The 20,710-nt window shown below is 44.8% G+C and overlaps 67 non-coding genes across 67 annotated transcripts; all 67 read right to left on the bottom strand.

Annotated features, from left to right (window-relative positions):
• Window positions 1–477: 477 nt before the first annotated feature.
• Window positions 478–549, bottom strand: TRNAT-UGU (transfer RNA threonine (anticodon UGU)). The gene has a single exon. It is a non-coding gene; the product is annotated as a tRNA-Thr (tRNA).
• Window positions 550–667: 118 nt separating this feature from the next.
• TRNAT-UGU (transfer RNA threonine (anticodon UGU)) lies at window positions 668–739 on the bottom strand. The gene has a single exon. It is a non-coding gene; the product is annotated as a tRNA-Thr (tRNA).
• Window positions 740–1,046: 307 nt separating this feature from the next.
• Window positions 1,047–1,118, bottom strand: TRNAT-UGU (transfer RNA threonine (anticodon UGU)). The gene has a single exon. It is a non-coding gene; the product is annotated as a tRNA-Thr (tRNA).
• A 118-nt stretch (window positions 1,119–1,236) lies between these two features.
• On the bottom strand, window positions 1,237–1,308 carry TRNAT-UGU (transfer RNA threonine (anticodon UGU)). Its single transcript has one exon. It is a non-coding gene; the product is annotated as a tRNA-Thr (tRNA).
• Window positions 1,309–1,616: 308 nt separating this feature from the next.
• Window positions 1,617–1,688, bottom strand: TRNAT-UGU (transfer RNA threonine (anticodon UGU)). The gene has a single exon. It is a non-coding gene; the product is annotated as a tRNA-Thr (tRNA).
• Window positions 1,689–2,184: 496 nt separating this feature from the next.
• TRNAT-UGU (transfer RNA threonine (anticodon UGU)) lies at window positions 2,185–2,256 on the bottom strand. Its single transcript has one exon. It is a non-coding gene; the product is annotated as a tRNA-Thr (tRNA).
• Window positions 2,257–2,377: 121 nt separating this feature from the next.
• TRNAT-CGU (transfer RNA threonine (anticodon CGU)) lies at window positions 2,378–2,449 on the bottom strand. Its single transcript has one exon. It is a non-coding gene; the product is annotated as a tRNA-Thr (tRNA).
• A 118-nt stretch (window positions 2,450–2,567) lies between these two features.
• On the bottom strand, window positions 2,568–2,639 carry TRNAT-UGU (transfer RNA threonine (anticodon UGU)). Its single transcript has one exon. It is a non-coding gene; the product is annotated as a tRNA-Thr (tRNA).
• Window positions 2,640–2,946: 307 nt separating this feature from the next.
• Window positions 2,947–3,018, bottom strand: TRNAT-UGU (transfer RNA threonine (anticodon UGU)). The gene has a single exon. It is a non-coding gene; the product is annotated as a tRNA-Thr (tRNA).
• A 118-nt stretch (window positions 3,019–3,136) lies between these two features.
• Window positions 3,137–3,208, bottom strand: TRNAT-UGU (transfer RNA threonine (anticodon UGU)). The gene has a single exon. It is a non-coding gene; the product is annotated as a tRNA-Thr (tRNA).
• Window positions 3,209–3,514: 306 nt separating this feature from the next.
• TRNAT-UGU (transfer RNA threonine (anticodon UGU)) lies at window positions 3,515–3,586 on the bottom strand. The gene has a single exon. It is a non-coding gene; the product is annotated as a tRNA-Thr (tRNA).
• A 496-nt stretch (window positions 3,587–4,082) lies between these two features.
• On the bottom strand, window positions 4,083–4,154 carry TRNAT-UGU (transfer RNA threonine (anticodon UGU)). Its single transcript has one exon. It is a non-coding gene; the product is annotated as a tRNA-Thr (tRNA).
• A 688-nt stretch (window positions 4,155–4,842) lies between these two features.
• Window positions 4,843–4,914, bottom strand: TRNAT-UGU (transfer RNA threonine (anticodon UGU)). The gene has a single exon. It is a non-coding gene; the product is annotated as a tRNA-Thr (tRNA).
• Window positions 4,915–5,032: 118 nt separating this feature from the next.
• Window positions 5,033–5,104, bottom strand: TRNAT-UGU (transfer RNA threonine (anticodon UGU)). Its single transcript has one exon. It is a non-coding gene; the product is annotated as a tRNA-Thr (tRNA).
• A 118-nt stretch (window positions 5,105–5,222) lies between these two features.
• Window positions 5,223–5,294, bottom strand: TRNAT-CGU (transfer RNA threonine (anticodon CGU)). Its single transcript has one exon. It is a non-coding gene; the product is annotated as a tRNA-Thr (tRNA).
• Window positions 5,295–5,412: 118 nt separating this feature from the next.
• TRNAT-UGU (transfer RNA threonine (anticodon UGU)) lies at window positions 5,413–5,484 on the bottom strand. The gene has a single exon. It is a non-coding gene; the product is annotated as a tRNA-Thr (tRNA).
• Window positions 5,485–5,793: 309 nt separating this feature from the next.
• Window positions 5,794–5,865, bottom strand: TRNAT-UGU (transfer RNA threonine (anticodon UGU)). The gene has a single exon. It is a non-coding gene; the product is annotated as a tRNA-Thr (tRNA).
• A 308-nt stretch (window positions 5,866–6,173) lies between these two features.
• Window positions 6,174–6,245, bottom strand: TRNAT-UGU (transfer RNA threonine (anticodon UGU)). Its single transcript has one exon. It is a non-coding gene; the product is annotated as a tRNA-Thr (tRNA).
• A 117-nt stretch (window positions 6,246–6,362) lies between these two features.
• TRNAT-UGU (transfer RNA threonine (anticodon UGU)) lies at window positions 6,363–6,434 on the bottom strand. Its single transcript has one exon. It is a non-coding gene; the product is annotated as a tRNA-Thr (tRNA).
• Window positions 6,435–6,552: 118 nt separating this feature from the next.
• Window positions 6,553–6,624, bottom strand: TRNAL-UAA (transfer RNA leucine (anticodon UAA)). Its single transcript has one exon. It is a non-coding gene; the product is annotated as a tRNA-Leu (tRNA).
• A 118-nt stretch (window positions 6,625–6,742) lies between these two features.
• On the bottom strand, window positions 6,743–6,814 carry TRNAI-UAU (transfer RNA isoleucine (anticodon UAU)). Its single transcript has one exon. It is a non-coding gene; the product is annotated as a tRNA-Ile (tRNA).
• Window positions 6,815–7,122: 308 nt separating this feature from the next.
• Window positions 7,123–7,194, bottom strand: TRNAT-UGU (transfer RNA threonine (anticodon UGU)). Its single transcript has one exon. It is a non-coding gene; the product is annotated as a tRNA-Thr (tRNA).
• Window positions 7,195–7,312: 118 nt separating this feature from the next.
• Window positions 7,313–7,384, bottom strand: TRNAT-CGU (transfer RNA threonine (anticodon CGU)). Its single transcript has one exon. It is a non-coding gene; the product is annotated as a tRNA-Thr (tRNA).
• Window positions 7,385–7,502: 118 nt separating this feature from the next.
• Window positions 7,503–7,574, bottom strand: TRNAT-UGU (transfer RNA threonine (anticodon UGU)). The gene has a single exon. It is a non-coding gene; the product is annotated as a tRNA-Thr (tRNA).
• A 118-nt stretch (window positions 7,575–7,692) lies between these two features.
• On the bottom strand, window positions 7,693–7,764 carry TRNAT-CGU (transfer RNA threonine (anticodon CGU)). Its single transcript has one exon. It is a non-coding gene; the product is annotated as a tRNA-Thr (tRNA).
• Window positions 7,765–7,882: 118 nt separating this feature from the next.
• Window positions 7,883–7,954, bottom strand: TRNAT-UGU (transfer RNA threonine (anticodon UGU)). Its single transcript has one exon. It is a non-coding gene; the product is annotated as a tRNA-Thr (tRNA).
• Window positions 7,955–8,261: 307 nt separating this feature from the next.
• On the bottom strand, window positions 8,262–8,333 carry TRNAM-CAU (transfer RNA methionine (anticodon CAU)). Its single transcript has one exon. It is a non-coding gene; the product is annotated as a tRNA-Met (tRNA).
• Window positions 8,334–8,451: 118 nt separating this feature from the next.
• Window positions 8,452–8,523, bottom strand: TRNAT-UGU (transfer RNA threonine (anticodon UGU)). Its single transcript has one exon. It is a non-coding gene; the product is annotated as a tRNA-Thr (tRNA).
• Window positions 8,524–9,020: 497 nt separating this feature from the next.
• Window positions 9,021–9,092, bottom strand: TRNAT-UGU (transfer RNA threonine (anticodon UGU)). The gene has a single exon. It is a non-coding gene; the product is annotated as a tRNA-Thr (tRNA).
• Window positions 9,093–9,401: 309 nt separating this feature from the next.
• On the bottom strand, window positions 9,402–9,473 carry TRNAT-UGU (transfer RNA threonine (anticodon UGU)). The gene has a single exon. It is a non-coding gene; the product is annotated as a tRNA-Thr (tRNA).
• A 118-nt stretch (window positions 9,474–9,591) lies between these two features.
• Window positions 9,592–9,663, bottom strand: TRNAT-CGU (transfer RNA threonine (anticodon CGU)). The gene has a single exon. It is a non-coding gene; the product is annotated as a tRNA-Thr (tRNA).
• Window positions 9,664–9,971: 308 nt separating this feature from the next.
• TRNAT-UGU (transfer RNA threonine (anticodon UGU)) lies at window positions 9,972–10,043 on the bottom strand. The gene has a single exon. It is a non-coding gene; the product is annotated as a tRNA-Thr (tRNA).
• Window positions 10,044–10,160: 117 nt separating this feature from the next.
• Window positions 10,161–10,232, bottom strand: TRNAT-UGU (transfer RNA threonine (anticodon UGU)). The gene has a single exon. It is a non-coding gene; the product is annotated as a tRNA-Thr (tRNA).
• Window positions 10,233–10,350: 118 nt separating this feature from the next.
• TRNAT-CGU (transfer RNA threonine (anticodon CGU)) lies at window positions 10,351–10,422 on the bottom strand. Its single transcript has one exon. It is a non-coding gene; the product is annotated as a tRNA-Thr (tRNA).
• A 497-nt stretch (window positions 10,423–10,919) lies between these two features.
• TRNAT-UGU (transfer RNA threonine (anticodon UGU)) lies at window positions 10,920–10,991 on the bottom strand. Its single transcript has one exon. It is a non-coding gene; the product is annotated as a tRNA-Thr (tRNA).
• A 308-nt stretch (window positions 10,992–11,299) lies between these two features.
• On the bottom strand, window positions 11,300–11,371 carry TRNAT-UGU (transfer RNA threonine (anticodon UGU)). Its single transcript has one exon. It is a non-coding gene; the product is annotated as a tRNA-Thr (tRNA).
• A 498-nt stretch (window positions 11,372–11,869) lies between these two features.
• Window positions 11,870–11,941, bottom strand: TRNAT-UGU (transfer RNA threonine (anticodon UGU)). The gene has a single exon. It is a non-coding gene; the product is annotated as a tRNA-Thr (tRNA).
• Window positions 11,942–12,438: 497 nt separating this feature from the next.
• On the bottom strand, window positions 12,439–12,510 carry TRNAT-CGU (transfer RNA threonine (anticodon CGU)). The gene has a single exon. It is a non-coding gene; the product is annotated as a tRNA-Thr (tRNA).
• Window positions 12,511–12,628: 118 nt separating this feature from the next.
• Window positions 12,629–12,700, bottom strand: TRNAT-UGU (transfer RNA threonine (anticodon UGU)). Its single transcript has one exon. It is a non-coding gene; the product is annotated as a tRNA-Thr (tRNA).
• A 118-nt stretch (window positions 12,701–12,818) lies between these two features.
• TRNAT-UGU (transfer RNA threonine (anticodon UGU)) lies at window positions 12,819–12,890 on the bottom strand. Its single transcript has one exon. It is a non-coding gene; the product is annotated as a tRNA-Thr (tRNA).
• Window positions 12,891–13,008: 118 nt separating this feature from the next.
• TRNAQ-UUG (transfer RNA glutamine (anticodon UUG)) lies at window positions 13,009–13,078 on the bottom strand. Its single transcript has one exon. It is a non-coding gene; the product is annotated as a tRNA-Gln (tRNA).
• A 118-nt stretch (window positions 13,079–13,196) lies between these two features.
• On the bottom strand, window positions 13,197–13,268 carry TRNAT-UGU (transfer RNA threonine (anticodon UGU)). Its single transcript has one exon. It is a non-coding gene; the product is annotated as a tRNA-Thr (tRNA).
• A 117-nt stretch (window positions 13,269–13,385) lies between these two features.
• On the bottom strand, window positions 13,386–13,457 carry TRNAM-CAU (transfer RNA methionine (anticodon CAU)). Its single transcript has one exon. It is a non-coding gene; the product is annotated as a tRNA-Met (tRNA).
• Window positions 13,458–13,955: 498 nt separating this feature from the next.
• TRNAT-CGU (transfer RNA threonine (anticodon CGU)) lies at window positions 13,956–14,027 on the bottom strand. The gene has a single exon. It is a non-coding gene; the product is annotated as a tRNA-Thr (tRNA).
• A 118-nt stretch (window positions 14,028–14,145) lies between these two features.
• TRNAT-UGU (transfer RNA threonine (anticodon UGU)) lies at window positions 14,146–14,217 on the bottom strand. Its single transcript has one exon. It is a non-coding gene; the product is annotated as a tRNA-Thr (tRNA).
• A 306-nt stretch (window positions 14,218–14,523) lies between these two features.
• TRNAT-UGU (transfer RNA threonine (anticodon UGU)) lies at window positions 14,524–14,595 on the bottom strand. The gene has a single exon. It is a non-coding gene; the product is annotated as a tRNA-Thr (tRNA).
• Window positions 14,596–14,901: 306 nt separating this feature from the next.
• On the bottom strand, window positions 14,902–14,973 carry TRNAT-UGU (transfer RNA threonine (anticodon UGU)). The gene has a single exon. It is a non-coding gene; the product is annotated as a tRNA-Thr (tRNA).
• Window positions 14,974–15,281: 308 nt separating this feature from the next.
• On the bottom strand, window positions 15,282–15,353 carry TRNAT-UGU (transfer RNA threonine (anticodon UGU)). The gene has a single exon. It is a non-coding gene; the product is annotated as a tRNA-Thr (tRNA).
• A 118-nt stretch (window positions 15,354–15,471) lies between these two features.
• Window positions 15,472–15,543, bottom strand: TRNAT-UGU (transfer RNA threonine (anticodon UGU)). The gene has a single exon. It is a non-coding gene; the product is annotated as a tRNA-Thr (tRNA).
• Window positions 15,544–15,661: 118 nt separating this feature from the next.
• TRNAT-CGU (transfer RNA threonine (anticodon CGU)) lies at window positions 15,662–15,733 on the bottom strand. Its single transcript has one exon. It is a non-coding gene; the product is annotated as a tRNA-Thr (tRNA).
• A 118-nt stretch (window positions 15,734–15,851) lies between these two features.
• TRNAT-UGU (transfer RNA threonine (anticodon UGU)) lies at window positions 15,852–15,923 on the bottom strand. Its single transcript has one exon. It is a non-coding gene; the product is annotated as a tRNA-Thr (tRNA).
• A 307-nt stretch (window positions 15,924–16,230) lies between these two features.
• TRNAT-CGU (transfer RNA threonine (anticodon CGU)) lies at window positions 16,231–16,302 on the bottom strand. The gene has a single exon. It is a non-coding gene; the product is annotated as a tRNA-Thr (tRNA).
• A 118-nt stretch (window positions 16,303–16,420) lies between these two features.
• Window positions 16,421–16,492, bottom strand: TRNAT-UGU (transfer RNA threonine (anticodon UGU)). The gene has a single exon. It is a non-coding gene; the product is annotated as a tRNA-Thr (tRNA).
• Window positions 16,493–16,798: 306 nt separating this feature from the next.
• On the bottom strand, window positions 16,799–16,870 carry TRNAT-CGU (transfer RNA threonine (anticodon CGU)). The gene has a single exon. It is a non-coding gene; the product is annotated as a tRNA-Thr (tRNA).
• A 118-nt stretch (window positions 16,871–16,988) lies between these two features.
• Window positions 16,989–17,060, bottom strand: TRNAT-UGU (transfer RNA threonine (anticodon UGU)). The gene has a single exon. It is a non-coding gene; the product is annotated as a tRNA-Thr (tRNA).
• Window positions 17,061–17,367: 307 nt separating this feature from the next.
• On the bottom strand, window positions 17,368–17,439 carry TRNAM-CAU (transfer RNA methionine (anticodon CAU)). Its single transcript has one exon. It is a non-coding gene; the product is annotated as a tRNA-Met (tRNA).
• Window positions 17,440–17,557: 118 nt separating this feature from the next.
• TRNAT-UGU (transfer RNA threonine (anticodon UGU)) lies at window positions 17,558–17,629 on the bottom strand. The gene has a single exon. It is a non-coding gene; the product is annotated as a tRNA-Thr (tRNA).
• Window positions 17,630–17,937: 308 nt separating this feature from the next.
• TRNAT-CGU (transfer RNA threonine (anticodon CGU)) lies at window positions 17,938–18,009 on the bottom strand. Its single transcript has one exon. It is a non-coding gene; the product is annotated as a tRNA-Thr (tRNA).
• Window positions 18,010–18,315: 306 nt separating this feature from the next.
• TRNAT-UGU (transfer RNA threonine (anticodon UGU)) lies at window positions 18,316–18,387 on the bottom strand. The gene has a single exon. It is a non-coding gene; the product is annotated as a tRNA-Thr (tRNA).
• A 308-nt stretch (window positions 18,388–18,695) lies between these two features.
• TRNAT-UGU (transfer RNA threonine (anticodon UGU)) lies at window positions 18,696–18,767 on the bottom strand. Its single transcript has one exon. It is a non-coding gene; the product is annotated as a tRNA-Thr (tRNA).
• A 118-nt stretch (window positions 18,768–18,885) lies between these two features.
• Window positions 18,886–18,957, bottom strand: TRNAT-UGU (transfer RNA threonine (anticodon UGU)). The gene has a single exon. It is a non-coding gene; the product is annotated as a tRNA-Thr (tRNA).
• A 117-nt stretch (window positions 18,958–19,074) lies between these two features.
• Window positions 19,075–19,146, bottom strand: TRNAT-CGU (transfer RNA threonine (anticodon CGU)). Its single transcript has one exon. It is a non-coding gene; the product is annotated as a tRNA-Thr (tRNA).
• A 118-nt stretch (window positions 19,147–19,264) lies between these two features.
• TRNAT-UGU (transfer RNA threonine (anticodon UGU)) lies at window positions 19,265–19,336 on the bottom strand. Its single transcript has one exon. It is a non-coding gene; the product is annotated as a tRNA-Thr (tRNA).
• A 307-nt stretch (window positions 19,337–19,643) lies between these two features.
• TRNAT-CGU (transfer RNA threonine (anticodon CGU)) lies at window positions 19,644–19,715 on the bottom strand. The gene has a single exon. It is a non-coding gene; the product is annotated as a tRNA-Thr (tRNA).
• A 118-nt stretch (window positions 19,716–19,833) lies between these two features.
• On the bottom strand, window positions 19,834–19,905 carry TRNAT-CGU (transfer RNA threonine (anticodon CGU)). Its single transcript has one exon. It is a non-coding gene; the product is annotated as a tRNA-Thr (tRNA).
• A 498-nt stretch (window positions 19,906–20,403) lies between these two features.
• TRNAT-UGU (transfer RNA threonine (anticodon UGU)) lies at window positions 20,404–20,475 on the bottom strand. Its single transcript has one exon. It is a non-coding gene; the product is annotated as a tRNA-Thr (tRNA).
• Window positions 20,476–20,593: 118 nt separating this feature from the next.
• TRNAT-UGU (transfer RNA threonine (anticodon UGU)) lies at window positions 20,594–20,665 on the bottom strand. Its single transcript has one exon. It is a non-coding gene; the product is annotated as a tRNA-Thr (tRNA).
• Between the last annotated feature and the right edge of the window lie 45 nt (window positions 20,666–20,710).

Raw genomic sequence — 20,710 nt, 5'->3', positions numbered from 1 at the left:
AGTTACATGAAAGCACAGCTGACGCTATACGAGGGAAAGCTAGTTCCTCGTTATCCGAACGTTCATGAGTAACCATAAAAATAATAAGAATAACTAATGCCGCCAGTGAGGTTTCAACTCAAGACCCCTGGTTTACAAGACCAGTGCTCTACCACTGACCTATAGCAGCAGATGAAAGTGTCCAACCAACATTTGCATCAAAGCACAGCTGTCGCCATACGAGGGAAAACTGGTTCCTCGTTATCCGAACGTTCATGAATAACCATAAAAATAATAAAAAAAAACTAATGCCGCCAGTGAGGCTTCAACTCAAGAACCCTGCTTTACGAGACTAGTGCTCTACCACTGAGCTATAGCGGCCGGTGACAGCGTCCAACCAACAGTTACATCGAAGCACAGCTGATGCTATACATGGGAAAACTGGTTCCTCGTTATCCGAACGTTCATGAGTAACCATAGAATAATAAAAATAACTAATGCCGCCAGTGAGGTTTCAACTCACGACCCCTGGTTTACAAGACCAGTGCTCTACCACTGAGCTATAGCGGCCGATGAAAGTGTCCAACCAACATTTGCATCAAAGCACTGCTGTCGCCATACGAGAGAAAACTGGTTCCTCGTTATCCGAACGTTCTGGAGTAACCATAAAAATAATAAAAGTAACTAATGCCGCCAGTGAGGTTTGAACTCACGACCCCTGGTGTACAAGACCAGTGCTCTACCACTGAGCTATAGCGGCCGATGAAAGTGTCCAACCAACATTTGCATCAAAGCACAGCTGTTGCTATACGAGGGAAAACTGGTTCCTCGTTATCCGAAAGTTTATGAGTACCCATAAAAATAATAAAGGAACTAATTCCGCCAGTGAGGTTAGAACTCCCGACACCTGGTTTACGAAACCAGTGCTCTACCACTGAGCTACAGCGGCCGGTGAAAGCGTCCAACCAACAGTTGCATCAAAGCACAGCAGTCGGTATACGAGAGAAAACTTGTTCCTCAATATCTGAACGATCATGAGTACTCATCAAAATAATGAAAATAACAAATGCCGCCAGTGAGGTTTGAACTCACGACCCCTGGTTTACAAGACCAGTGCTCTACCACTCATCTACAGCGGCCGGTGAAAGTGTCCAACCAACAGTTGCATCAAAGCACAACTGACGCTATACGAGGGAAAACCGGTCCCTCGTTATCCGAACAATCATGAGTACTCATAAAACTATTGAAAATAAAAAATGCCGCCAGTGAGGTTTGAACTCACGACCCCTGGTTTACAAGACCATTGCTCTACAACTGAGCTATAGCGGCCTGTGAAAGCGTCCAGCCAACAGTTGCATCAAAGCACAGCTGCTGCTATACGAGGAAAAACTGGTTTCTCGTTATCCGAACGTTCATGAGTACCCATAAAAATAATAAAAATAACTAATGCCGCGAGTGAGGTTAAAACTCACGACTCCTGGTTCACGAGACCAGTGCTCTACCACTGAGCTATAGCGGCTGGAAACAGCGTCCAACCAACAGTTACATGAAAGCACAGCTGACGCTATACGAGGAAAAACTAGTTCCTTGTTATCCGAACGTTCATGAGTAACCATAAAAATAATAAAAGTAACTAATGCCGCCAGTGAGAGTTGAACTCACGACCCCTGGTTTACAAGACCAGTGCTGTACTACTGAGCTATAGCGGCCGATGAAAGTGTCCAACCAACAGTTGCATCAAAGCACAGCAGTTAGTATACGAGAAAAAACTGGTTCCTCGTTATCCGAACGTTCATGAGTACCGATAAACATATTAAAAATAACTAATGCCGCCAGTGATGTTTGAACTCACGACCCCTTGTTTACGATCCCAGTGTTCTACCACTGAGCTATGGCGGACGGTGAAAGTGTCTAACCAACAGTTACATCAAAGCACAGCTGTTGCTATACGAGGGAAAACTGGTTCCTCGTTATCCGAACGTTCCTGAGTAACCATAAGAAATATAAAAATAACTAATGCCGCCAGTGAGGTTTGAACTCACGACCCCTGGTTTACGAGACAGTGCTCTACCACTGAGCTATAGCGGCCTGTGAAAGCGTCCAGCCAACAGTTGCATCAAAGCACAGCTGCTGCTATACGAGGAAGAACTGGTTTCTCGTTATCCGAACGTTCATGAGTAACCATAAAATAATAAAAATAACTAATGCCGCCAGTGAGGTTTGAACTCACGACCCCTGGTTTACAAGACCAGTGCTCTACCACTGAGCTATAGCAGCCGGTGAAAGCGTCCAACCAACAGTTACATCAAATCACAGCTGTTGCTATACGAGGAAAAACTGGTTTCTCGTTATCCAAACGTTCATGAATACCAACAGAAATAATAATAATAATAAGTAATGCCGCCAGTGAGGTTTGAACTCACGACCCCTGGTTTACGAGACCAGTGCTCTACCACTGAGCTATAGCGGCCGATGAAAGTTCCCAACCAACATTTGCATCAAAGCACAGCTGACGCTATATGAGGAAAAACTAGTTCCTCGTTATCCGAACGTTCATGAGTAACCATAAAAATAATGAAAATAACAAATGCCGCCAGTGAGGTTTGAACTCACGACCCCTGGTTTACAAGACCAGTGCTCTACCACTCATCTATAGCGGCCGGTGAAAGTGTCCAACCAACAGTTGCATCAAAGCACAACTGACGCTATACGAGAGAAAACTGGTTCCTCGTTATCCGAACGTTTATGAGTACCCACAAAAATAATAAAGGAACTCATTCCGCCAGTGATGTTTGAACTCACGACCCCTGGTTTATGAGACCAGTCTTCTACTACTGAGCTATAGCGGCCGATGAAAGTGCCCAACCAACATTTGCATCAAAGCACAGCTGGCGCTATTCGAGGAAAAACTAGTTCCTCGTTATCCGAACGTTCATGGGTAACCATAAAAATCATGAAAATAACAAATGCCGCCAGTGAGGTTTGAACTCACGACCCCTGGTTTACAAGACCAGTGCTCTACCACTCATCTATAGCGGCCGGTGAAAGTGTCCAACCAACAGTTGTATCAAAGCACAACTGACACTATACGAGAGAAAACCAGTCCCTCGTTATCCGAACGATCATGAGTACTCATAAAACGATTGAAAATAACAAATGCCGCCAGTGAGGTTTGAACTCACGACCCCTGGTTTACAAGACCAGTGCTCTACCACTGAGCTATAGCGGCCTGTGAAAGCGTCAAGCCAACAGTTGCATCAAAGCACAGCTGCTGCTATATGAGGAAAAACTGATTTCTCGTTATCCGAACATTCATGAGTACCCATAAAAATAATAAAAATAACTAATGCCGCCAGTGAGGTTTGAACTCACGACCCCTGGTTCAAGACCAGTGCTCTACCACTGACCTATAGCTGCCGATGAAAGTGTCCAACCAACATTTGCATCAAAGCACAGCTGTTGCTATACGAGGTAAAACTGTTTGCTCGTTATCCGAACGATCATGAGTACCCATAAAAATAATAAAAATAACTATTGCCGCCAGTGAGGTTTAAACTCACGGCCCCTGGTTTACAAGACCAGTGCTCTACCACTGTGCTATAGCGGCTGGTGAAAGCGTCCAACCAACAGTTGCATCAGAGCACAGCTGACGCTTTACGAGAGAAAACTCGTTCCTCGTTATCCGAACGTTTATGAGTACCCAAAAAATAATAAAGGAACTAATTCCGCCAGTGAGGTTTGAACTCACGATCCCTGGTTTATGAGACCAGTCTTCTATCACTGAGCTATAGCGGCTGGTGAAAGCGTCCAACCAACAGTTGCATGAAAGCACAGCAGTCGGTATACTAGAAAAAACTTGTTCCTCAATATCCGAATGATCATGAGTACTCATAAAAATAATGAAAATAACAAATGCCGCCAGTGAGGTTTCAACTCGCGACCCCTGGATTACAAGACCAGTGCTCTACCACTCATTTATAGCGGTCGGTGAAAGTGTCCAACCAACAGTTGCATCAAAACACAAGTGACGCTATACGATGAAAAACCGGTCCCTCGTTATCCGAACGATCATGAGTACTCATGAAACTATTGAAAATAACAAATGCCACCAGTGAGGTTTGAACTCACGACCCCTGGTTTACAAGACCAGTGCTCTACCACTGAGCTATAGCGGCCTGTGAAAGCGTCAAGCCAACAGTTGCATCAAAGCACAGCTGCTGCTATACGAGGAAAAACTGGTTTCTCGTTATCCGAACGTTCATGAGTACCCATCAAAATAATAAAAATAACTAATGCCGCCAGTGAGGTTAAAACTCACGACTCCTGGTTCACGAGACCAGTGCTCTACCACTGAGCTATAGCGGCCAATGAAAGCGTCCAACCAACAGAGTCATCAAATCACAGCTGTTGCTATACGAGAGAAAACTGGTTTCTCGTTATCCGAATGTTCATGAACACCAACAAAAATAATAAAAATAAGTAATTCCGCCAGAGAAGTTTGAACTCACGACCCCTGGTTTACGAGACCAGTGCTCTACCACTGAGCTATAGCGGCCGGTGACAGCGTCCAACCAACAGTTACATGAAAGCACAGCTGACGCTATACGAGAGAAAGCTAGTTCCTCGTTATCCGAACGTTCATGAATAACCATAAAAATATTAAATATAACTAATGCCGCCAGTGAGGCTTGAACTCACCAACCATGGTTTACGAGACCGGTGCTCTACCACTGAGCTATAGCGGCCGGTGAAAGCGTCAAACAAACAGTTACATCAAAGCACAGCTGACGCTATACGAGGGAAAACTGGTTCTTCGTTATCCGAACGTTCCTGAGTAACCATAGGAATAACAAAAATAACTAATGCCGCCAGTGAGATTAGAACTCACGACCCCTGGTTTACAAGACCAGTGCTGTACCACTGAGCTATAGCGGCCGATGAAAGCGCCCAACCAACATTTGCATCAAAGCACTGCTGTCGCCACACGAAGGAAAACTGGTTCCCCGTTATCCGCACGTTTATGAGTACCCATAAAAATAATAAAAATAACTAATGCCGCCAGTGAGGTTTGAACTCACGACCTTTGGTTTACAAGACCAGTGATCTACCACTGAGCTATAGCGGCCGATGATAGCTTCCAACCAGTAGTTACATCAAAGCACAGCTTTCGCTATACGAGGCAAAACTGGTTTCTCGTTATCCGAACGTTCATGATTATCCATAAAAATAATGAAAATAACTAATGCCGCCAGTGAGGTTTGAACTCATGACCGCTGGTTTACGAGACCAGTGCTGTACCACTGAGCTATAGCGGCCGATGAAAGCGTCCAACCAACAGTTGCATGAAAGCACAGCAGTCGGTATACGAGAGAAAACTTGTTCCTCAATATCCGAATGATCATGAGTACTCATAAATATAATGAAAATACCCAATGCCGCCAGTGAGGTTTCAACTCGCGACCCCTGGTTTACAAGACCAGTGCTCTACCACTGAGCTATAGCGGCCTGTGAAAGCGCCCAACCAACAGTTGCATCGAAGCACAGCTGTTGCTATCCGAGGTAAAACTGGTTCCTCGTTATCCGAACGTTCATGAGTACTCATAAAAATAATAAAAATATATAATGCCGTCAATGCGGTTTAAACTCTCGACTCCTGGTTTACGAGACCAGTGCTCTACCACTGAGCTATCGCGGCCGGTGAAAGCGTCCAACCAACAGTTACATCAAAGCACAGCTATTGCTATACGAGAAAAAAACTGGTTTCTCGTTATCCGAACGTTCATGAATAACCATAAGAATAATAAAAATAACTAATGCCGCCAGTGATGTTTGAACTCACGACCCCTGGTTTACAAGACCAGTGCTGTACCACTGGGCTATAGCAGCCGATGAAAGCGTCCAACCAGCAGTTACATCAAAGCACAGCTGTCGGTATACGATTGAAAACTTGTTCCTCAATATCTGAACGATCATGAGTACCCATAAAAATAATGAAAATAACAAATGCCGCCAGTGATGTTTGAACTCACGACCCCTGGTTTACAAGACCAGTGCTCTACCACTCATCTATAGCGGTCGGTGAAAGTGTCCAACCAACAGTTGCATCAAAGCACAACTGACGCTATGCGATGAAAAACCGGTCCCTCGTTATCCGAACGATCATGAGTACTCATAAAACTATTGAAAATAACAAATGCCGCCAGTGAGGTTTGACCTCACGACCCCTGGTTTACAAGACCAGTGCTCTACCACTGAGCTATAGCGGCCGATGAAAGCGTCCAACCAACTCTGCATCAAAGCACTGCTGTCGCCATACGAGGGAAAACTGGTTCCCCGTTATCCACACGTTTATGAGTACCCATAAAAGTAATAAAAATAACTAATGCCGCCAGTGAGGTTTGAACTCACGACCTTTGGTTTACAAGACCAGTGCTCTACCACTGAGCTATAGCAGCCGATGAAAGCGTCCAACCAGCAGTTACATCAAGGCACAGCTTTCGCTATACGAGAGAAAACTGGTTTCTCGTTATCCGAACGTTCATGAGTATACATAACAATAATGAAAATAACAAATGCCGCCAGTGAGGTTTGAACTCATGACCGCTGGTTTTTATGACCAGTGCTGTACCACTGAGCTATAGCGGCGGATGAAAGCGTCCAAACAAAAGTTGCATCAAAGCACAGCAGTCGGTATACGAGAGAAAACTTGTTCCTAAATATCTGAACGATCATGAGTACCCATAAAAATAATGAAAATAACAAATGCCACCAGTGAGGTTTGAACTCACGACCTCTGGTTTATAAGACCAGTGCTCTACCACTCATCTATAGCGGCCGGTGAAAGTGTCCAACCAACAGTTGCATCAAAGCAAAACTGACGCTATACGAGAGAAAACCGGTCCCTCGTTATCCGAACGATCATGAGTACTCATAAAACTATTGAAAATAACTAATGCCGCCAGTGAGGTTTGAACTCACGATCTCTGGTTTATGAGACCACTCTTCTATCACTGAGCTATAGCGGCTGGTGAAAGCGTCCAACCAACAGTTGCATGAAAGCACAGCAGTCGGTATACGAGAAAAAACTTGTTCCTCAATATCCGAATGGTCATGAGTACTCATAAATATAAAGAAAATAACAAATACCGCCAGTGAGGTTTCAACTCGCGACCCCTGGTTTACAAGACCAGTGCTCTACCACTGAGCTATAGCAGCCGATGAAAGTGTCCAACCAACATTTGCATTAAAGCACAGCTGTCGCCATACGAGGGAAAACTGGTTCCTCGTTATCCGAACGTTTCTGAGTATCCATAAAAATAATGAAAATAACAAATGCCACCAGTGAGGTTTGAACTCACGACCGCTGGTTTACGAGACCAGTGCTCTACCACTGAGCTATTGCGGCCGATAAAAGCGTCCAACCAACAGTTGCATCAACGCACAGCAGTCAGTATACGAGAGAAAAATTGTTCCTTAATATCCGAACGATCATGAGTACCCATCAAAATAATGAAAATAACAAATGCCGGAAGTGAGGTTTGAACTCACGACCCCTGGTTTACAAGACCAGTGCTCTACCACTGAGCTATAGCGGCCTGTGAAACCGTCCAGCCAACAGTTGCATGAAAGCACAGCTGTCGCTATACGAGGGAAAACTGGTTTCTCGTTATCCGAACGTTCATGAGTATCCATAAAAATAATGAAAATAACAAATGCTGCCAGTGAGGTTTTAACTCACGACCCCTGGTTTACGAGACCAGTGCTCTACCACTGAGCTATAGCGGCCGGTGACCGCGTCCAACCAACAGTTACATCAAAGCACAGCTGACGCTATACGAGGGAAAACTGGTTCCTCGTTATCCGAACGTTCATGAGTAACCATAAAAATAATCAAAATAACTAATGCCGCCAGTGAGGTTTGAACTCACGACCCCTGGTTTACAAGACCAGTGCTCTACCACTGAGCTATAGCGGCCGATGAAAGTGTCCAACCAACATTTGCATCAAAGCACAGCTGTCGCAATACGAGGGAAAACTGGTTCCTCGTTATCCGAAAGTTTATGAGTACCCATAAAAGTATTAAAGGAACTAATTCCGTCAGTGAGGTTAGAACTCACGACCCCTGGTTTACGAGACCAGTGCTCTACCACTGAGCTATAGCGGCCGGTGAAAGAGTCCAACCAACAGTTACATCAAAGCACAGCTGTCGCTATACGCGGGAAAACTGGTTTCTCGTTATCCGAACGTTCATGAGTATCAGAAAAAATAATGAAAATAACAAATGCCGCCAGTGAGGTTTGAACTCACGACCCCTGGTTTATGAGACCAGTGCTGTACCACTGAGCTATAGCGGCCGATGAAAGCGTCCAACCAACAGTTGCATCAAAGCACAGCAGTCGGTATACGAGAGAAAACTTGTTCCTCGATATCTGAACGATCATGAGAACCCATAAAAATAATGAAAATAACAAATGCCGCCAGTGAGGTTTGAACTCACGACCGCTGGTTTACAAGACCAGTGCTCTACCACTGATTTATAGCGGCCGGTGAAAGCGTCCAACCAACAGTTGCATCAAAGCACAGCCGTTGCTATACGAGGTAAAACTGGTTCCTCGTTATCCGAACGTTCATGAGTACTCATAAAAACAATAAAAATATATAATGACGTCAGTGAGGTTTAAGCTCACGACCCCTGGTTTATGAGACCAGTGCTCTACCACTGAGCTATAGCGGCTGGTGAAAGCGTCCAACCAACAGTTGCATCAGAGCACAGCTGACGCTTTACGAAAGAAAACTGGTTCCTCGTTATCCGAACGTTTATGAGTACCCATAAAAATAATAAAGGAACTAATTCCGCCAGTGAGGTTTGAACTCACGATCCCTGGTTTATGAGACCACTCTTCTATCACTGAGCTATAGCGGCTGGTGAAAGCGTCCAACCAACAGTTGCATGAAAGCACAGCAGTCGGTATACGAGAAAAAACTTGTTCCTCAATATCCGAATGATCATGAGTACTCATAAATATAATGAAAATACCCAATGCCGCCAGTGAGGTTTCAACTCGCGACCCCTGGTTTACAAGACCAGTGCTCTACCACTGAGCTATAGCGGCCTTTGAAAGCGCCCAACCAACAGTTGCATCGAAGCACAGCTGTTGCTATCCGAGGTAAAACTGGTTCCTCGTTATCCGAACGTTCATGAGTACTCATAAAAATAATAAAAATATATAATGCCGTCAGTGCGGTTTAAACTCACGACTCCTGGTTTACGAGACCAGTGCTCTACCACTGAGCTATCGCGGCCGGTGAAAGCGTCCAACCAACAGTTACATCAAAGCACAGCTAATGCTATACGAGAAAAAAACTGGTTTCTCGTTATCCGAACGTTCATGAATAACCATAAGAATAATAAAAATAACTAATGCCGCCAGTGATGTTTGAACTCACGACCCCTGGTTTACAAGACCAGTGCTGTACCACTGGGCTATAGCAGCCGATGAAAGCGTCCAACCAGCAGTTACATCAAAGCACAGCTGTCGCTATACGAGGGAAAACTGGTTTCTCGTTATCCGAACGTTCATGAGTATCCATAAAAATAATGAAAATAACAAATGCCGCCAGTGAGGTTTGAACTCACGACCGCTGGTTTACGAGACCAGTGCTGTACCACTGAGCTATAGCGGCCGATGAAAGCGTCCAACCAAAAGTTGCATCAAAGCACAGCAGTCGGTATACGATTGAAAACTTGTTCCTCAATATCTGAACGATCATGAGTACCCATAAAAATAATGAAAATAACAAATGCCGCCAGTGATGTTTGAACTCACGACCCCTGGTTTACAAGACCAGTGCTCTACCACTCATCTATAGCGGTCGGTGAAAGTGTCCAACCAACAGTTGCATCAAAGCACAACTGACGCTATGCGATGAAAAACCGGTCCCTCGTTATCCGAACGATCATGAGTACTCATAAAACTATTGAAAATAACAAATGCCGCCAGTGAGGTTTGACCTCACGACCCCTGGTTTACAAGACCAGTGCTCTACCACTGAGCTATAGCGGCCGATGAAAGCGTCCAACCAACTCTGCATCAAAGCACTGCTGTCGCCATACGAGGGAAAACTGGTTCCCCGTTATCCGCACGTTTATGAGTACCCATAAAAGTAATAAAAATAACTAATGCCGCCAGTGAGGTTTGAACTCACGACCTTTGGTTTACAAGACCAGTGCTCTACCACTGAGCTATAGCAGCCGATGAAAGCGTCCAACCAGCAGTTACATCAAGGCACAGCTTTCGCTATACGAGGGAAAACTGGTTTCTCGTTATCCGAACGTTCATGAGTATACATAACAATAATGAAAATAACAAATGCCGCCAGTGAGGTTTGAACTCATGACCGCTGGTTTACGAGACCAGTGCTGTACCACTGAGCTATAGCGGCGGATGAAAGCGTCCAACCAAAAGTTGCATCAAAGCACGGCAGTCGGTATACGAGAGAAAACTTGTTCCTAAATATCTGAACGATCATGAGTACCCATAAAAATAATGAAAATAACAAATGCCACCAGTGAGGTTTGAACTCACGACCTCTGGTTTATAAGACCAGTGCTCTACTCTCATCTATAGCGGCCGGTGAAAGTGTCCAACCAACAGTTGCATCAAAGCAAAACTGACGCTATACGAGAGAAAACCGGTCCCTCGTTATCCGAACGATCATGAGTACTCATAAAACTATTGAAAATAACTAATGCCGCCAGTGAGGTTTGAACTCACGATCTCTGGTTTATGAGACCACTCTTCTATCACTGAGCTATAGCGGCTGGTGAAAGCGTCCAACCAACAGTTGCATGAAAGCACAGCAGTCGGTATACGAGAAAAAACTTGTTCCTCAATATCCGAATGGTCATGAGTACTCATAAATATAAAGAAAATAACAAATACCGCCAGTGAGGTTTCAACTCGCGACCCCTGGTTTACAAGACCAGTGCTCTACCACTGAGCTATAGCGGCTGATGAAAGTGTCCAACCAACATTTGCATCAAAGCACAGCTGTCGCCATACGAGGAAAAACTGGTGTCTCGTTATCCGAACGTTCATGAATAACCATAAAAATAATAAAAATAACTAATTCCGCCAGTGAGGCTTGAACTCAGCAACCCTGGTTTACGAGACCCGTGCTCTACCACTGAGCTATAGCGGCCGGTGACAGCGTCCATCCAACAGTAACATCAAAGCACAGCTGACGCCATACGAAGGAAAACTGGTTCCCCGTTATCCGCACGTTTATGAGTACCCATAAAAATAATAAAAATAACTAATGCCGCCAGTGAGGTTTGAACTCACGACCTTTGATGTACAAGACCAGTGCTCTACCACTGAGCTATAGCGGCCGATGAAAGCGTCCAACCAGCAGTTACATCAAAGCACGGCTGTCGCTATACGAGGGGAAACTGGTTTCTCGTTATCCGAATGTTCATGAGTATCCATAACAATAATGAAAATAACAAATGCCACCAGTGAGGTTTGAACTCATGACCGCTGGTTTACGAGACCAGTGCTGTACCACTGAGCTATAGCGGCCGATGAAAGCGTCCAACCAAACGTTGCATCAAAGCACAGCAGTCGGTATACGAGAGAAAACTTGTTCTTAAATATCTGAACGATCATGAGTACCCATTAAAATAATGAAAATAACAAATGCCGCCAGTGAGGTTTGAACTCACGACCCCTGGTTTATAAGACCAGTCTACTATCACTGAGCTATAGCGGCTGGTGAAAGCGTCCAACCAACAGTTGCATGAAAGCACAGCAGTCGGTATACGAGAAAAACCTTGTTCCTCAATATCCGAATGATCATGAGTACTCATAAAAATAATGAAAATAACAAATGCCGCCAGTGAGATTTCAACTCGCGACCCCTGGTTTACAAGACCAGTGCTCTACCACTGAGCTATAGCGGCCGGTGAAAGCGCCCAACCAAAAGTTGCATCAAAGCACAGCTGTTGCTATACGAGGTAAAACTGGTTCCTCGTTATCCGAACGTTCATGAGTACTCAGAAAATTAATAAAAATATATAATGCCGTCAGTGAGGTTTAAACTCACGACCCCTGGTTTACGAGACCAATGCTCTACCACTGATCTATAGCGGCCGGTGAAAGCGTCAACCAACAGTTGCATCAAAGCACAGTTGTTGCTATACGAGGTAAAACTGGTTTCTCGTTATCCGAACGTTCATGAATACCCATAAAAGTAATAAAAATAAGTAATGCCGCCATTGAGCTATGAACTCACGACCCCTTGTTTACGAGACCAGTGCTCTACCACTGAGCTATAGCGGCCGGTGAAAGCGTCCAACCAACAGTTACATCCAATCACAGCTGTTGCTATACGAGGGAAAACTGGTTTCTCGTTATCCGAATGTTCATGAGTATCCATAAAAATAATGAATATAATAATTGCCGCCAGTGAGGTTCGAACTCACGACCACTGGTTTACGAGACCAGTGCTGTACCACTGAGCTATAGCGGCCGATGAAAGCGTCCAACCAAAAGTTGCATCAAAGCACAGCAGTCGGTATACGAGAGAAAACTTGTTCCTCAATATCTGAACGATGATAGGTACCCATAAAAATAATGAAAATAACAAATGCCGCCAGTGAGGTTTGAACTCACGACCCCTGGTTTACAAGACCAGTGCTCTACCACTGAGCTATAGCGGCCTGTGAAAGCGTCCAGCCAACAGTTGCATTAAAGCACAACTGACGCTATACGAGGGAAAACCGGTCCCTCGTTATCCGAACGATCATGAGTACTCATAAAACTATTGAAAATAACAAATGCCGCCAGTGAGGTTTGAACTCACGACCCCTGGTTTACAAGACCAGTGCTCTACCACTGAGCTATAGCGGCCTGTGAAAGCGTCAAGCCAACAGTTGCATCAAAGCACAGCTGCTGCTATACGAGGAAAAACTGATTTCTCGTTATCCGAACGTTTATGAGTACCCATAAAAATACAAAAAATAACTAATGCCGCCAGTGAGGTTTGAACTCACGACCCCTGGTTCAAGACCAGTGCTCTACCACTGACCTATAGCGGCCGATGAAAGTGTCCAACCAACATTTGCATCAAAGCACAGCTGTTGCTATACGAGGTAAAACTGTTTGCTCGTTATCCGAACGTTCATGAGTACCCATAAAAATAATAAAAATAACTATTGCCGCCAGTGACGTTTAAACTCACGACCCCTGGTTTACAAGACCAGTGCTCCACCACTGAGCTATAGCGGCTGGTGAAAGCGTCCAACCAACAGTTGCATCAGAGCACAGCTGACGCTTTACGAGAGAAAACTGGTTCCTCGTTATCCCAACGTTTATGAGTACCCATAAAATTAATAAAGGAACTAATTCCGCCAGTGAGGTTTGAACTCACGACCCCTGGTTTATGAGACCAGTGCTCTACCACTGAGCTCTAGCGGCCGGTGAAAGCGTCCAACCAACACTTGCATGAAAGCGCAGCAGTCGGTATACGAGAAAAAACTTGTTCCTCAATATCCGAATGATCATGAGTACTCATAAAAATAATGAAAATAACAAATGCCGCAGGTGAGGTTTAAACTCGCGACCCCTTGTTTACGAGCCCAGTGTTCTACCACTGAGCTATAGCGGCCGGTGAAAGCGCCCAACCAACAGTTGCATCAAAGCACAGCTGTTGCTATCCGAGGTAAAACTGGTTCCTCGTTATCCGAACGTTCATGAGTACTCATAAAAATATTAAAAATAGATAATGCCGTCAGTGCGGTTTAAACTCACGACCCCTGGTTTACGAGACCAGTGCTCTACCACTTAGCTATAGCAGCCGATGAAAGTCTCCAACCAACATTTGCATTAAAGCACAGCTGTCGCCATACGAGGAAAAACTGGTTCCTCGTTATCCGAACGTTTCTGAGTATCCATAAAAATAATGAAAATAACAAATGCCGCCAGTGAGGTTTGAACTCACGACCGCTGGTTTACGAGACCAGTGCTCTACCACTGAGCTAATGCGGCCGATAAAAGCGTCCAACCAACAGTTGCATCAACGCACAGCAGTCAGTATACGAGAGAAAAATTGTTCCTTAATATCCGAACGATCATGAGTACCCATCAAAATAATGAGAATAACAAATGCCGGAAGTGAGGTTTGAACTCACGACCCCTGGTTTACAAGACCAGTGCTCTACCACTGAGCTATAGCGGCCTGTGAAACCGTCCAGCCAACAGTTGCATGAAAGCACAGCTGTTGCTATACGAGGGAAAACTGGTTCCTCGTTATCCGAAAGTTTATGAGTACCCATAAAAATAATAAAAGAACTAATTCCGCCAGTGAGGTTAGAACTCACGACCCCTGGTTTACGAGACCAGTGCTGTACCACTGAGCTATAGCGGCCGGTGAAAGCGTCCAACCAACAGATACATCAGAGCACAGCTGCGCTATACGAGGGAAAACTGGTTTCTCGTTATCCGAACGTTCATGAGTATCCATAAAAATAATCAAAATAACTAATGCCGCCAGTGAGGTTTGAACTCACGACCCCTGGTTTACAAGACCAGTGCTCTACCACTGAGCTATAGCGGCCGATGAAAGTGTCCAACCAACATTTGCATCAAAGCACAGCTGTCGCAATACAAGGGAAAACTGGTTCCTCGTTATCCGAATGTTTATGAGTACCCATAAAAGTATTAAAGGAACTAATTCCGTCAGTGAGGTTAGAACTCACGACCCCTGGTTACGAGACCAGTGCTCTACCACTGAGCTATAGCGGCCGATGAAAGTGTCCAACCAACATTTGCATCAAAGCACAGCAGTCGGTATACGAGAGAAAACTTGTTCCTCCATATCTGAACGATCATGAGAACCCATAAAAATAATGAAAATAACAAATGCCGCCAGTGAGGTTTGAACTCACGACCCCTGGTTTACAAGACCAGTGCTCTACCACTGATCTAAAGCGGCCGGTGAAAGCGTCCAACCAACAGTTGCATCAAAGCACAGCCGTTGCTATACGAGGTAAAACTGGTTCCTCGTTATCCGAACGTTCATGAGTACTCATAAAAACAATAAAAATATATAATGCCTTCAGTTAGGTTTAAACTCACGACCCCTGGTTTATGAGACCAGTGCTCTACCACTGAGCTATAGCGGCCGGTGAAAGTGTCCAACCAACAGTTGCATCAAAGCACAGCAGTTGGTATACGTGAAAAAACTTGTTCCTTAATATCCGAACGATCATGAGTACCCATAAAAATAATGAAAATAACAAATGCCGGAAGTGAGGTTTGAACTCACGACCCCTGGTTTACAAGACCAGTGCTCTACCACTGAGCTATAGCGGCCTGCGAAACCGTCCAGCCAACAGTTGCATCAAAGCACAGCAGTCGGTATACGAGAAAAGAATTGTTCCTCAATATCCGAACGATCACGAATACCCATAAAAATAATGAAAATAACAAATACCGCCAGTGAGGTTAGAACTCACGACCCCTGGTTTACAAGACCAGTACTGTACCACTGAGCTATAGCGGCCGGTGAAAGCGTCCAACCAACAGTTACATCAGAGCACAGCTGTCGCTATACGAGGGAAAACTGGTTTCTCGTTATCCGAACGTTAAAGAGTATCCATAAAAATAATGAAAATAACAAATGCCGCCAGTGAGGTTTGAACTCACGACCCCTGGTTTACGAGACCAGTGCTCTACCACTGAGCAATAGCGGCCGATGAAAGCGTCCAACCAACAGTTGCATCAAAGCACAGCTGTTGCTATACGAGAAAAAACTGGTTTCTCGTTATCCGAACGTTCATGAATAACCATGAAAATAATGAAAATAACAAATGCCGCCAGTGAGGTTTGAACTCACGACCCCTGGTTTACAAGACCAGTGCTCTACCACTGAGCTATAGCGGCCTGTGAAAGCGTCCAGCCAACAGTTGCATCAAAGCACAGCTGTTGCTATACGACGGAAAACTGGTTCCTCGTTATCCGAAAGTTTATGAATACAAACAAAATTAATAAAATAAGTAATGCCGCCAGTGAGGTTTTAACTCACGACCCCTGGTTTACGAGACCAGTGCTCTACCACTTAGCTATAGCAGCCGATGAAAGTCTCCAACCAACATTTGCATTAAAGCACAGCTGTCGCCATACGAGGAAAAACTGGTTCCTCGTTATCCGAACGTTTCTGAGTATCCATAAAAATAATGAAAATAACAAATGCCGCCAGTGAGGTTTGAACTCACGACCGCTGGTTTACGAGACCAGTGCTCTACCACTGAGCTATTGCGGCCGATAAAAGCGTCCAACCAACAGTTGCATCAACGCACATCAGTCAGTATACGAGAGAAAAATTGTTCCTTAATATCCGAACGATCATGAGTACCCATCAAAATAATGAAAATAACAAATGCCGGAAGTGAGGTTCGAACTCACGACCCCTGGTTTACAAGACCAGTGCTCTACCACTGAGCTATAGCGGCCTGTGAAACCGTCCAGCCAACAGTTGCATGAAAGCACAGCTGTTGCTATACGAGGGAAAACTGGTTCCTCGTTATCCGAAAGTTTATGAGTACCCATAAAAATAATAAAAGAACTAATTCCGCCAGTGAGGTTAGAACTCACGACCCCTGGTTTACGAGACCAGTGCTGTACCACTGAGCTATAGCGGCCGGTGAAAGCGTCCAACCAACAGATACATCAGAGCACAGCTGCGCCATACGAGGGAAAACTGGTTTCTCGTTATCCGAACGTTCATGAGTATCCATAAAAATAATGAAAATAACAAATGCTGCCAGTGAGGTTTTAACTCACGACCCCTGGTTTACGAGACCAGTGCTCTACCACTGAGCTATAGCGGCCGGTGACAGCGTCCAACCAACAGTTACATCAAAGCACAGCTGACGCTATACGAGGGAAAACTGGTTCCTCGTTATCCGAACGTTCATGAGTAACCATAAAAATAATCAAAATAACTAATGCCGCCAGTGAGGTTTGAACTCACGACCCCTGGTTTACAAGACCAGTGCTCTACCACTGAGCTATAGCGGCCGATGAAAGTGTCCAACCAACATTTGCATCAAAGCACAGCTGTCGCAATACAAGGGAAAACTGGTTCCTCGTTATCCGAAAGTTTATGAGTACCCATAAAAGTATTAAAGGAACTAATTCCGTCAGTGAGGTTAGAACTCACGACCCCTGGTTTACGAGACCAGTGCTCTACCACTGAGCTATAGCGGCCGGTGAAAGAGTCCAACCAACAGTTACATCAAAGCACAGCTGTCGCTATACGCGGGAAAACTGGTTTCTCGTTATCCGAACGTTCATGAGTATCAGAAAAAATAATGAAAATAACAAATGCCGCCAGTGAGGTTTGAACTCACGACCCCTGGTTTATGAGACCAGTGCTGTACCACTGAGCTATAGCGGCTGATGAAAGCGTCCAACCAACAGTTGCATCAAAGCACAGCAGTCGGTATACGAGAGAAAACTTGTTCCTCCATATCTGAACTATCATGAGAACCGATAAAAATAATGAAAATAACAAATGCCGCCAGTGAGGTTTGAACTCACGACCCCTGGTTTACAAGACCAGTGCTCTACCACTGATTTATAGCGGCCGGTGAAAGCGTCCAACCAACAGTTGCATCAAAGCACAGCCGTTGCTATACGAGGTAAAACTGGTTCCTCGTTATCCGAACGTTCATGAGTACTCATAAAAACAATAAAAATATATAATGACGTCAGTGAGGTTTAAGCTCACGACCCCTGGTTTATGAGACCAGTGCTCTACCACTGAGCTATAGAGGCCGGTGAAAGTGTCCAACCAACAGTTGCATCAAAGCACAGCAGTTATTATACGTGAAAAAACTTGTTCCTCGTTATCCGAACGTTCATGAATAACCATAAAAATAATAAAAATAACTAATGCCGCCAGTGAGGCTTGAACTCACCAACCCTGGTTTACGAGACCAGTGCTCTACCACTGAGCTATAGCGGCCGGTGACAGCATCCAACCAACAGTAACATCAAAGCACAGCTGACGCTATACGAGGGAAAACTGATTCCTCGTTATCCGAACGTTGATGAGTAACCATAAAAATAATAAAAATAACTAATGCCACCAGTGAGGTTTAACTCACGACCCCTGGTTACGAGACCAGTGCTCTACCACTGAGCTATAGCGGCCGATGAAAGTGTCCAACCAACATTTGCATCAAAGCACAGCAGTCGGTATACGAGAGAAAACTTGTTCCTCCATATCTGAACTATCATGAGAACCGATAAAAATAATGAAAATAACAAATGCCGCCAGTGAGGTTTGAACTCACGACCCCTGGTTTACAAGACCAGTGCTCTACCACTGATCTAAAGCGGCCGGTGAAATCGTCCAACCAACAGTTGCATCAAAGCACAGCCGCTGCTATAGGAGGTAAAACTGGTTCCTCGTTATCCGAACGTTCATGAGTACTCATAAAAACAATAAAAATATATAATGCCTTCAGTTAGGTTTAAACTCACGACCCCTGGCTTATGAGACCAGTGCTCTACCACTGAGCTATAGCGGCCGGTGAAAGTGTCCAACCAACAGTTGCATCAAAGCACAGCAGTTGGTATACGTGAAAAAACTTGTTCCTTAATATCCGAACGATCATGAGTACCCATAAAAATAATGAAAATAACAAATGCCGGAAGTGAGGTTTGAACTCACGACCCCTTGTTTACAAGACCAGTGCTCTACCACTGAGCTATAGCGGCCTGCGAAACCGTCCAGCCAACAGTTGCATCAAAGCACAGCAGTCGGTATACGAGAAAAAAATTGTTCCTCAATATCCGAACGATCACGAATACCCATAAAAATAATGAAAATAACAAATACCGCCAGTGAGGTTAGAACTCACGACCCCTGGTTTACAAGACCAGTGCTGTACCACTGAGCTATAGCGGCCGGTGAAAGCGTCCAACCAACAGTTACATCAGAGCACAGCTGTCGCTATACGATGGAAAACTGGTTTCTCGTTATCCGAACGTTAAAGAGTATCCATAAAAATAATGAAATTACAAATGCCGCCAGTGAGGTTTGAACTCACGACCCCTGGTTTACGAGACCAGTGCTCTACCACTGAGCAATAGCGGCCGATGAAAGCGTCCAACCAACAGTTGCATCAAAGCACAGCAGTCGGTATACGAGAGAAAACTTGTTCCTCAATATCTGAAAGATCGTGAGAACCCATAAAAATAATGAAAATAACAAATGCCGGAAGTGAGGTTTGAACTCACGACCCCTGGTTTACAAGGCCAGTGCTCTACCACTGAGCTATAGCGGCCTGTGAAAGCGTCCAGCCAACAGTTGCATCAAAGCAAAGCTGTTTCTATACGAGGGAAAACTGGTTCCTCGTTATCCGAAAGTTTATGAGTACCCATAAAAATAATAAAAGAACTAATTCCGCCAGTGAGGTTAGAACTCACGACCCCTGGTTTACGAGACCAGTGCTGTACCAATGAGCTATATCGGCTGGTGAAAGCGTCCAACCAACAGTTACATCAGAGCACAGCTGTCGCTATACGAGGGAAAACTGGTTTCTCGTTATCCGAACGTTCATGAGTATCCATAAAAATAATGGAAATAACAAATGCCGCCAGTGAGGTTTTAACTCACGACCCCTCGTTTACGAGACCAGTGCTCTACCACTGAGCTATAGCGGCCGGTGACCGCGTCCAACCAACAGTTACATCAAAGCACAGCTGACGCTATACGAGGGAAAACTGGTTCCTCGTTATCCGAACGTTCATGAGTAACCATAAAAATAATTAAAATAACTAATGCCGCCAGTGAGGTTAGAACTCACGACCCCTGGTTTACGAGACCAGTGCTATACCACTGAGCTATAGCGGCCGGTGAAAGAGTCCAACCAACAGTTACATCAAAGCACAGCTGTCGCTATACGCGGGAAAACTGGTTTCTCGTTATCCGAACGTTCATGAGTATCCATAAAAATAATGAAAATAACAAATTCCGTCAGTGAGGTTTCAACTCACGACCCCTGGTTTACGAGACCAGTGCTCTACCACTGAGCTATAGCGGCTGATGAAAGTGTCCAACCAACATTTGCATCAAAGCACAGCTGTCGCCATACGAGGAAAAACTGGTGTCTCGTTATCCGAACGTTCATGAATAACCATAAAAATAATAAAAATAACTAATGCCGCCAGTGAGGCTTGAACTCAGCAACCCTGGTTTACGAGACCAGTGCTCTACCACTCAGCTATAGCGGCCGGTGACAGCGTCCATCCAACAGTAACATAAAAGCACAGCTGACGCCATACGAGGGAAAACTGGTTCCCCGTTATCCGCACGTTTATGTGTTCCCATAAAAATAATAAAAATAACTAATGCCGCCAGTGAGGTTTGAACTCACGACCTTTGATGTACAAGACCAGTGCTCTACCACTGAGCTATAGCGGCCGATGAAAGCGTCCAACCAGCAGTTACATCAAAGCACAGCTGTCGCTATACGAGGGGAAACTGGTTTCTCGTTATCCGAATGTTCATGAGTATCCATAACAATAATGAAAATAACAAATGCCGCGAGTGAGGTTTGAACTCACGACCCCTGGTTTACAAGACCAGTGCTCTACCACTCATCTATAGCGGCTGGTGAAAGTGTCCAACCAACAGTTGCATCAAGGCACAACTGACG

The sequence above is a fragment of the Rhipicephalus microplus genome, chromosome 4 (genome assembly GCF_043290135.1).
Source record: "Rhipicephalus microplus isolate Deutch F79 chromosome 4, USDA_Rmic, whole genome shotgun sequence".
In the NCBI taxonomy this organism is placed as follows: Eukaryota; Metazoa; Arthropoda; class Arachnida; order Ixodida; family Ixodidae; genus Rhipicephalus; species Rhipicephalus microplus.
Note: the sequence above shows the minus strand (reverse complement) of the source record. Positions and strands in the feature narration are given on the sequence as shown.